Here is a 12,244-nt window from a genome sequence, read left to right as displayed (position 1 = left end):
TGGGATGATTACATGGATTTCTGTCTTTCTCTCTCTTTTTTTTTTAAGAGAAGGAGAGAGAGGGGAACGAAGGGACAAAGGCAGGATAGAGAGAATCTTAAGCAGGCTCTATGCCAGGCGCAGACCCAGACCCCAACAGGGGCTCAATCTCACAATCCTGAGATCATGACCTGAGGCAAAATCAAGATTCAGATGCTTAACAGACTGAGCCACCACCTCTCTTTTTTAAAAATAATTATTTGCTTATTTGTTTTTAATCTATTTATTTATTTATTTATTTATTAAAGATTTTATTTATTTATTTGACAGAGATCACAAGTAGGCAGAGAGGCAGGCAGAGAGAGAGAGAGAGAGAGGGAAGCAGGCTTCCTGCGGAGCAGGGAGCCTGATGCGGGGCTCGATCCCAGGACCCTGAGATCATGACCCGAGCCGAAGGCAGCAGCCCAAACCACTGAGCCACCCAGGCGCCCCTTAATCTATTTATTTTTACAAATTTTATTTATTTAGAGGGACAGGAATTGAGAGAGTGAATGAGAGGCAGAGGAAGAGAGACTCTGAGGACAACTACACACTGAGTGCAGAGCCTAGCATGGCTGGATCCCAGGACTGGAAGATCATGACCTGAGCAGAAATCAAGAGCCAGATGCTTAACCTACTGAGCCACCCCGGGGAATGCCCCTTAAACATTTTTTTTTAAGTATTCTCTACACCCAAGGTGGGGGTGGAATTTACAAACCCAAGAGATGAAATGTCACATGCCCTACTGACTGAGCCAGCCAGGCGCCCTAGATTTGTTCCCTTTGTATTAGTTTTCTATTGAGGACTTAAGTAATTACCACATATTTATCACAGATTATCACAAATTTATCATCTTACAGTTCTGTAGGCTAGAAGATTGGTATGCATCTTTTCAAACAAAAATCCTGGTACTTCCTTTCTGGGATCCTGGCCCCCTTCCTTCTTAGAAGTCAATAGTGGTGAGTGGGCTCTGTGTTTCTCACATGGTATTTCTCTAACCCACTTTTCTTCATCCCTCTTCTACTTTTAAGAGTTTACCTGCCTAGATAATCAAGGATAATCTCACTATTTTAAGATAAACTGATTTGAAACCCTAGTTCATCTGCAACTTTAATTCCCTGTCCCTGTATATTCACAGGTTGTGGGGATTAGGAAGCACACATCTTTGAGGAATCATTGTTCTGTAGACTACATTCTTATTCTTGGTTAGTATAGCAAAATACATGTTTGATTTTCAATTAAGAAGACTGTGGAGAGCCATGCAGCAGGAGCAAGGAGTCACGTACTAAGCAAGGCATGAGAGGCCAAGGCTGTAGATAGTTTGCCTAAGGAATGCGAGCAGATGCAGGGAGTCACGTACTAAGCGAGGCCTGAAGAGTGGGAGGAGTGAGAGATTAACCCAAGGACTGTGAGTGCATTCGCGGGTGACGTTTGATAGATACCAGGAGTCAAGGGAAAGGCGCATGATCTGTAGAACAAAGAAAACCTATGGAGTCACATACGTGCTCACGAGCACGATGCGTGCACATAGATAGTCCTTCTGATTGGTAGTTTTGTTAGTCGTGGTATACTCTGATTGGATATAGTTCGCACTTGGTGGAGATATACTTGGGGGTCTTAGACTGGGGGGGGTCCCCCGCTGAAGATTGTGAATAAAGAAGTTTGCCACTCACCTCGCCTACGGGTCGTTCTTGCGGGTCGAGAGCGACAGAAGACAACCTTGCATTCCTGAGATAAATCTCATTTAATTTGGGTGTATTATTTTTTAATGTATTACTAGATTAAACAAACGGACAAATATATTGTGGTATATTCATACAGTGGAATTCTAGACAATATTTATTTATTTATTTTTAAGATTTTATTTATTTATTTGACAGACAGAGATCCCAAGTAGGCAGAGAGGCAGGCAGAGAGAGGAGGAAGCAGGCTCCCCATGGAGCAAAGAGGCCAATGTGGGGCTCGATCCCAGGACCCTGGGACCACGACCCGAGCTGAAGACAGAGGCTTTAACCCACTGAGCCACCCAGGCACCCCTCTTAGACAATATTTAAAAAGGAACTACTAGTACAGCAATATCAATGACTGCTACAGAAAATACATTCAGTACAAGAAGTGACCACAAGAAAGTATAGAAGTTTATGATTCCTTTTTATATTAATGTCAAGACGGGCAAAATTAAATGCTTGTAGAATTCACAATACTAGGGGCGCCTGGGTGGTTCAGTGGGTTAAAGCCTTTGCCTTCAGATCAGGTCATGATCCCAGAGTTCTGGAATCAAGCCCCTCATCAGGCTCTCTGCTCCCTGATGAGCAGAGAGCCTGCTTCCCTTCCTCTCTCTCTGTCTGCCTCTCTGCCTACTTTTGATCTCTGTCTTTCAAATAAATAAATAGAATCTTTAAAAAAAAGAATTCACAATACTGGTTATTTCTGGAGAAAGGGAATTATAGTCTGCAAAGTTGCATGAAGGAATCTAATGAGATGCCAATAATATTTTTCAAAGCAGCTCTCCTATTCTGTACTGCCACTGGCAATGTATGAGATTAATTTGCTCTTCAAACTCAATGACACTTAGTATTGTCAATTTTGGTTTGTTCTGTTTTGTTTTTACTTTAGCCGGTCTAACAGGTATGAAGTGGTTACTCCTCATGGTTTTAGTTTGCAATTCCCTAATTATTAATGATATTAAACATCTTTTTTGGGTGTGCTTATTTGCCATACATATCTCTTCTTTTATGAAGTGTTTGTTCAAATATATTGTCCACTTTTAATTGGGTTGTTTGCTTTTTTATTGTTGACTGTTGAGATATCTATCTATCTCCATCCTGTATTCAGGGATTTAAAATTATTTATTTATTTATTTTTATTTTTTAAAAAGATTTTATTTATTTATTTGACAGACAGATCACAAGTAGGCAGAGAGGCAGGAAGGGAGTGAGAGGAGGAAGCAGGCTCTCCGTGGAGTGGAGAGCCTAATGTGGGGTTTGATCCCAGGATCCTGAGATCATGACCTGAGCTGAAGCAGAGGCTTTAACCCACTGAGCCACCCAGGTGCCCTATTCAGGGTTTTTTAAAACACTTAATTTATTTATTTGACAGAGAGTGAGAGAGAGAACACAAGCAGGGGGAGCGGCAGGCAGAGGAAGAGGGAGAAGCAGGCTCCTTGTTGATCAGGGAGCCTGGTGTGGGATTTGATCCCAGGACCTTGAGTTCATGACCTGAGACAAAGGCAGATTCTTTTTTTTTTTTAATTTTAATTTTTTATTTTTTATAAACATATAATATATTTTTATCCCCAGGGGTACAGGTCTGTGAATCGCCAGGTTTACACAATTCACAGCACTCACCATAGCACATACCCTCCCCAATGTCCATAACCCCACCCCCTTCTCCCAACCCCCCTCCCCCCCAGCAACCCTCAGTTTGTTTTGTGAGATTAAGAGTCACTTACAGTTTGTCTCCCTCCCAATCCCATCTTGTTTCATTTATTCTTCTCCTACCCCCTTCACCCCCCATGTTGCATCACCAACAAAGGCAGATTCTTAACCAACTGCACTACCAGGCACCCTAGGTCTTTTTTTTTTAGGATTATATTTATTTGAGAGAGAGAGAGCACACTAGTGGGGGGAGGGGCAGAAGGGGAAGCAAAGAAGGAGAAGCAGACTCCCTGCTGAGCAGGGAGCCCAATGTGGGGGCTCCATACGGGGTTCAATATGGGGCTTGATGCAAGGCTCGATCCCAGGACCCTATGATCATGACCCAAGCCAAAGGCAGACACTTAACCTACTAAGCCACCCAGGCACTCCTCCTGTATTCAAGTATTAATAAAATATGTGATTTATAAATATTTTCCACTAGCCTCTGCTTTTTCTTTTCCTTCTCTTAAAAGTGTTTTTTGAAGAACACCAGGTTTTTAATTTGATGAAGTCCAGTTTACCTAATTTACCTTTTTTGCATTGTTTTTGCTGTCATAATTAAGAAATTCTCACTTAATTTGAGATAGAACATGCTTTTTCTTGTTCTCTCCTAGTTTTGTAACTTTAGGTTTTACCATTGGAACTATGAAACATTTTGTGCTATTTTTTAAAAGATTTTGTTTGTTTATTTGACAGATCACAAGTAGGCAGAGAGGTAGGCAGAGAAAGAGGGGGAAGCAGGCTCCCCACTGAGCAGAGAGCCTGATGCGGGTCTGGATCCCAGGACCCTGAGATCATGACCTGTGCCGAAGGCAGAGGCTCAACCCACTGAGCCACCCAGGCGCCCCATTTTGTGCTAATTTTTAAAAAGATTATTTATTTATTTGAGAGAGACACAGAGAGAGCACATGCAGGGGAAGAAGCAGAGGGAGAGGGACAATCAGACTCCCTGCTGAGTGGGGAGCCTGATGCAGGGCTTGATCCTAGGACCTGAGATCATGACCTGACCCAAAACCAAGAGTTAGATGCTCAACCAACTGAGCCACCCAGGCTCCCCTGCAATGTACTTTTTTGTAAATGGAATTTAATTGTTCCTGTATCATTGTTGAAAGGACTATTTTTCCACCTAATTGCATTTACACCTTTGCCAGAACTCAGCTGTCCATATAAGTGTGGGTCTATTTCTAGATTACATATTATCTTCCATTAACCTATCTTATGACAATACTATACTGTCTTAATTATTGTAGCTTTATCACAAATCTTGAAATCAAATAGCACTAATCCTTCAAGTTTTTTTTTCATACAGTTTTGCCATTGCATGTCTTTTTCATTTCCAAATGAATTTTAGAATCAGTTATTTTACATATTAAATTTTTTCTTGCTGGGACTTTGCATTTATAGATCAATTTGGGGAGAATTAATATCTTAACATCATTGACTCTTTCAACGCATGAACATGTACCTCTCCATTACTCAGATTGGCTGTAATTTATCTCAGGAATGTTCTGTAGTTTTTAGTGTACACTTTTTTTTAAAACAAGATTTTTATTTATTTGACACAGAGAAAGAGCGCACAAGCAGGTGGAGAGGCAGGCAGAAGGAGCAGGCTCTCCACTGAGCAAGGAGCTCGATGCAGGACTCTATCCCATCTATACACTGGCGAGGATGCGAAGAGAGGGGAACCCTCCTACACTGTTGGTGGGAATGCAGGCTGGTGCAACCATTCTGGAAAACAGTGTGGAGGTTCCTCAAAAAACTGAAAATAGAGCTACCCTGTGACCCAGTGATTGCACTACTGGGTATGTATCCTAAAGATACAAACGTGCTGCTCCGAAGGGGCATGTGCACCTGAATGATTATAGCAGCAATGTCCACAATAGCCAAACTATGGAAAGCACCTAGATGTTCATCAACAGATGAATGGATAGAGAAGATGTGGTATATATATATACAATGGAATACTATGCAGCCATCAAAAGAAATGAAATCTTGCCATTTGTGACGACGTGGAGGGAACTAGAAGGTATTATGCTTAGCGAAATAAGTCAATCAGAGAAAGACAGCTATCATATGATCTCCCTGATATGAGGAAGTGGAGATGCAATGTGGGGGGTTTAGGGGTAGGAAAAGAAAAAATGAAAGAAGATGGGATCCGGCGGGAGACAAACCATAAAAGACTCAATCTCAAAAAACAGACTGAGGGTTGCTGAGGGGAGGGGAGACGGGAGAGGGTGGTGGGTATATGGACATTGGGGAGGGTGTGTGCTATGATGAATGCTGTGAAATATGTAGACCTGGAAATTCACAGACCTGTACGCCTGGGGATAAAAATACATTATATGTTTATTAAAATTAATTAATTAATTAATTAATCTTTAAAAAATAAAGATAAATCTTAAAATCATGTAAAAAATAAACCAAAAAACACTAAGTATTTGGCCCTCCCTTCTCCAAGTGCACCCGGCTCCGCTCTCATCTCTGAAAACCTAGGGTCCTGGGACCCTCCTCTGTCCCCGCCCCTCACAGGCCGCCCACCCTCCACGGACCCACGGACCCGCCCCTCAAATCTGACCCCGCCTCCTGGAGCGGCCATTGGGCATGACGCTTCCGCGTTCGCTCCCATACAAGCGCACCGCCCCCGCGATCGCGCCTGCGCTCTAGCGACCACTCGTACCAGTGGGCGGAGCCCATAGAGGCCACGCCCCCGGACCCGTGCCCGCCTCCGCGCACACGCGCTTCCCGCCACACCTCCCCGCCCACCGCGGTCAGCCCCGCCCAGCAGTGCCCAGCCAGCGCGAGCGCGGCGCGATGGACGGCAGGGTGCAGCTGATCAAGGCCCTTCTGGCCCTGCCCCTGCGGCCGCAGACCCGGCGGTGGAGGAACCCGATTCCCTTCCCGGAGACGTTTGACGGCGACACCGACCGGCTGCCGGAGTTCATCGTGCAGACGGGCGCCTACATGTTGGTGGACGAGACCCTGTTCTCCAGCGACGCCCTGAAGGTGACGTTCCTCATCACCCGCCTGACCGGGCCGGCCCTGCAGTGGGTGATCCCCTACATCAGGAAGGAGAGCCCCCTCCTCAATGATTACCGGGGCTTCCTGGCCGAGATGAAGCGGGTGTTTGGCTGGGTGGAGGACGAGGACTTCTAGGCCGGGAGCCCCTCGGGCCTGGGGGCGGGTGCTCGGGGGAGGGTCCGCCGCGCCCGCCGCCGCCGCCGCCGCCGCAGCCCAGATGGCCGCGGGCGTCGCCCCGCCGCGCCTCCCGCCCCCCCACCTTCGCCGCGCTCGAGTGGCCGCGCTCTCCCCCGCGCTGCTGTCCCCTCCCGCGTAGTGCTTGCCTTTGTTCCAGGAATAGCGCTCCAGGTCCCCGCCGCTACCTCTGGGCCTGCCTCCGGAGCGCGCCGCCGCCCTGTGCGGCCAGCCGGGCCCCTCCCGTGGGCACTTGGACTGGGGCCCGCGCTCCAGCTGCGGGCCGGGCTCCCGTTACACACCCGCCAGACCACCCACCGCCCGGCCGCCGCGGGCCGCCTCCGCCAGACTGAACGCCAGGCCTGCAGCGCGCCGCCCGGACACCCGCGCTGCCACCGCCGTTCACCGCGGTCCACCGCGCGCCCTCGACGGCCTGGGGCGCCAGCGATGTGGGCTCAGCCAAGAAGTGTCGGAGCCGGCCGCGGCCCCTGGACAGTGACTCCAGCAGCTCGCCACCCACCGCGTCCCCCGCTCCCGAGGGGCGGGCCGGCCTCTCACCTGCGGCGGGACCCGTCGCCCCCTCCTCCCAGAGACCTCTTCTGCTCCTGCCAGATGGCGGCCAGGTCCCAGGGGTGCCTGGCAGCCAGATCCAGCCGCTCGTTTTCTTTCTCCCGTGGACCTGTTCGTTTTGCCCAGAACCCAGTTCTCTTCTCAGTTTGCATTATTTTCTTAGTTAGGTGTTTTTTGGCCAGCATTATAACTCTGACATTCTACACAACTCCTCAACACGACCTGGACATACGTCTTTTCCTTCTTTTCAGTAACGCTATTAAAAAAGAAATGTCTCAGTAAATATGGCACTCCTCCTTCCCTGTTTCTGTAAAGGGGTCCATGTCTTGTTCAGAAGAGCTTTCCCTGTCAATTCTATGAGTAATATTAGAGACACTCTTCTCTTTGTTGATTCTTGCATATAAAACATCAACGTTAGAATCCTCTGGTGGTCGGGGATGGAGACCCCACTGGCAACTGGTCAATCCCAGATGATGACTCCTTTGAACCAGTTAGGATTGTTCCAAGCCTCTTAAGAAATGGATCTTTATTTTGCCTAAGGCACTGTGAGAACTCAACCAGGAGGTTACTCTGAAAAGGTTTTCTCATTTCCAAAAAGTCACTTGAATGTACCCAAATTGTCAAAGACCATGCGTCCCACATAGATGATGAAACATGTTAAAGTTTTAGTTAACCCATTTTCCAGGAAACCAGCAGAATGATATAGGTGCTTTAAAAACCATTTATAGGGACGCCTGGGTGGCTCAGTGGGTTAAGCCGCTGCCTTCGGCTCAGGCCCTGATCTCAGGGTCCTGGGATCGAGTCCCACATCGGGCTCTCTGCTCAGCGGGGAGCCTGCTTCCCTTCCTCTCTCTCTGCCTGCCTCTCTGCCTACTTGTGATTTCTCTCTTTCAAATAAATAAATAAAAAATCTTTAAATTAAAAAAAAATAAAAATAAAAATAAAAAATAAAAATCATTTATAGAACCTTCATTATGTGGGGACTGGGGGTAGGGAGAGAAGCATGCACAGATGAGTTTGTTTATGTACAAAGTTGGTTGATGACCTATAGAACAATAAATGTATAAACTTATCTAATAAGCAGCAAGGAAGTCATTGCTCCTTTAAAAAAAAAAAGATTTTATTCATTAATTTGTCAGGGAGCAGGAGGGCGCACAAGCAGGGGGAGGGTCAGTCAGAAGGAAAAGCAGGCTCCCTGCTAAGGGGGAAGCCACTGGACCTGGGATCATGACCTGAGCCAAAGGCAAACACTTAACCAACTGAGAGCCCCCTGGCATCCCTCATTGCTCCTTATCCACAGTATAACTTTATAGTACTCTAAAAAGCTTGCGTTCCCTTACCAATTGTCCAATCAAAATTAAATATCCTGAGTCAGATGACCCATAGGTGGGTTTATATGCAGTAAGTACCGTGGTGTGGTGTTTAAAGGTTGTGCCATCAACTTTTTGTCTCATTTCCAAGTTTTGGTGATTTTCCGGAACACAGATAGTAGAATAATCACACCAGTGGTTGGTTGGTTGGTTGGCTGGTTTTACTTCTTATTCCTCTCTCCATCTCTTTCCTCATTTGAATAGGTAAGCATTTGCCGTTCATTTGTTATGATTCACAGGACTGTACGTGGAGCTGGAGGCACATTACCTGTATCACACGCCTTGACTGGTTTTTTGTTCCTCCAAATAGAGAAACCACCATTAACTTGCAGTTTGGCCTGTAATATGACAAAGTCTTGAAGTCTGGCAAAAAATTGGAGTAGCTTAACGAAATGAAGTTTTTAAAATTCACAGTGTTCTTTAAATAATTGAAAGCAGGCTAATTATGAGCTTCAAACTCAAGGTGCTGACAGTTGGCCTGATCATTTAAAGTATATTTATAGTTTCTTTTAAAGTATATTTATAGTATCTTTAAAGTATAAAGATGATCGTTTAAAGTATATTTACTGTTGGGTTTTAAAGAGATTCTGCTGAAGTGGTTTGGAAAGTGTTTGGAAACATTTTATGGAATCTGTCTAGCATTCTCCCTACTCTGTGTGTCCCCCTGCCTATAGATGGAGGTAGGAGAGCGGGGCTTCCAGGTATATTTTGAATGATGTCAGCGCCCCCCCACCTCCCAACAAAAATGCCCTGCAGTTTTCTCCCTCCTGCCAGCGTGACTCTTCAGGATTGTTCCTTCATCTATGCTTGTTTTACCGTCCCCAATCCTTTACTGTGATAAGAATGTCTGGGACATGGTTAATAGTTCTCACGAATCAATCCTTAGCATTTTCACAAGATTCTATAAAGGGAGAGAAGGAAGAAATGGAATTTTTAAGGGGAGAAAGCAGGCTCTTTTTCATTAGTGTCTCCCTTCAGGCTGCTGTAGTAAAATGCACCCGCTTGGGTGCCCTCAACAAAATTTTTTTCTCACGGTTCTGGAGGCTGGGAAAGGCAAGGTCAAGGTACAGACAGATAGATACATTAGGTGTCTTGTGAAGGCTCACTTCCAGGTTTGCAAATGGCTGTTTTTTTGCAGTTTCCTCTCATGGTCTTAAGAGGTAGGTAGATAGAGAGTTCTGGTCTCTTCCTCTTACAAGGGCACTAATCCCACCACAGTGGCTCTGGTTTCATGACCTAATCCACACCTAATAAGGTCCACCAGTGCCCTCCATCCAAATACCGTCACACTGGCTCCAACATGGATTTGGGAGGGGAACACACATTTGGCACAGATGATGTTGTCACCTCACCCCTAACAGCTGTCCTCGGTTTGTTTCCCTCCCAGCATCCTCAGCAATTTTTTAAAAGATTTTACTTATTTATTTGACAGAGATCACAAGTAGGTAGAGAGGCAGGCAGAGAGAGAGGGGTGGGGAAGCAGGCTCCAGGCTGAGCAGAGAGCCCAACATGGGACTGATCTGAGGATCCTGGGATCAAGACTTAGCAGAAGGCAGAGGCTTTAACCCACTGAGCCACCCAGGCATCCCATTCTCAGCAATTTCATCTCTGCCTCCACCATGAGTCCCTACCTCAAAAGCGAACACCAAGGGAGGGAGAAACATAAAGACTGATTTTTTTAAAAATATTTCACTTATTTAATTGTCAGAGAGAGATGGAGAGTGCACGCACAAGCAGGAGGGCACAAGCAGGAGGAGGGAGAAAAAGACTCCCCACTGAGCAGAGTGCCGATGTGGGGCTCGATCCCAGGTCGCTGAGATCATGACCTGTGCTGAAGGCAACTGCTTAACCTACTGAGCCAACCAGGGTCTCCAGACTGTTTTTTTTTTTTTTTTTTCGTTTAAAAGGGGGCATGAGAGAGAAAAGGCAATTAAACTTTCTTGGGGGGAGGGGGAGGCTGGGGCCAATATTGACATGAAGTCTGTAATTAAGATAACACCACAAATTTTGTTACTCACATGGATAAAAAATTTAATAATGTAGACACAGAGGGGACAAAGTAGCCTTTGGTTTAGTGTCCTGAGCATCACCATAATCTCATTTTAGATTGTCTTCATCACCCCCAGAAAGAAACCTCACACCCATTATCAGTCACTTTAGTTCAGGCTATAATAACAAAGAGCGTGGACTGGGTGGCTTTAAAAACAAAAATTTATTTCTCAGTTCTGGAGGTTGGGAAGTCCAAGATCAAGGTGCTGGCAGATTCAGTGTTGGGTAAGGACACATTTATTTGCTTGCAAATGGCTGCCTTCTTTCTGTATCCTCACACAGTGCTGGGCAGTGGGGGAGGGGACCAGGGGAGCTTTTGGTTTTCTCTTTCTTTGTTTTTTTTTTTAAGTAATCTCTGTACCCAGCATGAGTTTCAAACTCACAATCTGGAGATCAAGAGTTGTGTATTCTTCTGACTGAGCAAGCCAGATGCCCCTTTGGTTAATTTATTGAGATATGATATGTACATAGAAAGCTATATATAGTTACTGTATACAACTCAGAGATTTGGGAGATAAGTATGCAACTGTAAAACCATGACTGTCACTGAAGCCATAGACATACATATCCATCACCTCCCAGTCTTTCTTCCCACCACCCTTAATGTATGTGTGTGTGTGTGTGTGTGTGTGTGTGTGTGTGTGGTAAGAACACTTAACTCAAAACCTACTGGAAAACTTGACAGATCTCTTACAGGAACATGCAGGGGGAACGCTCCTTGACTTCGGTCTTGGCGATGATTATTTTGGATATGACACCAGAAGCACAGGTAAAAAAACAAAAATAAACAAGTGGGACTTCATCAAACTAAAAAGCTTCTTTTTATTTTATATTTATTTATTTTATTTTATATTTATTTTTTACTTTTATTTCTAAGTGATCTCTGCCCCCAGTGTGGGACTTGAACTTACAACCCTGAGATCAAGAGTCATGTGCCCTACCAACTGAGCCAGCCAGGTGCCCCATTTCAGTATTTGTTATAATAGCCAAGATAAGAAAACAACCTAATACCCATCAATAGGTGAATGGATAAAGTTTACTACCAGATAAGCAAGACCTGCAAGGTGGCATCGAAAAATGATGGAATTTTAGAATAGATGGAGGAGGAAGAAGAGGAATCACTTGTGGTCTGGAGACCAATTCCAGCGCTAATCTACATCTTCTAGGTTGTCTCTCAGCCAGGTAGATGCCCCTCTTCTTTTTTCCCCCCCTTTACACTCCTTTTTTATTCTCAAATACAGAAGATCCATTAGTAAAAATAATTGCTTCTTAAATTTATTAACTTTATCCAAAATAATTAAATCCTATGGGGTGAAGCTATACTATTTTGAAACCTGGTTTGTTTGTTCTTGTTTAAGTTTTTATTTTCATTCCAGCTAGCTACCATACAGTGTTCTATTAGTTTCAGGCGTAGAATACAGAGATTTCCTGGCCTTTCATCTCCACTATTTCTTTATCCTCCACAGGTTGTTTCTCCCAGTAATTCTCTTGAATGTCTAATTCTATCTTGGCATCTGCTTTTCAAAGGATCTCAAATCATGAAAGTCAAAAATTATTAATTGGATTTCATATAAACAATAAAAAACTTTGCATTTCCAGACATAGCTTTCAGAAAATGGAAGAGCAAGG

The sequence above is a fragment of the Mustela erminea genome, chromosome X (genome assembly GCF_009829155.1).
Source record: "Mustela erminea isolate mMusErm1 chromosome X, mMusErm1.Pri, whole genome shotgun sequence".
In the NCBI taxonomy this organism is placed as follows: Eukaryota; Metazoa; Chordata; class Mammalia; order Carnivora; family Mustelidae; genus Mustela; species Mustela erminea.
This window is presented reverse-complemented; position numbering follows the sequence as displayed.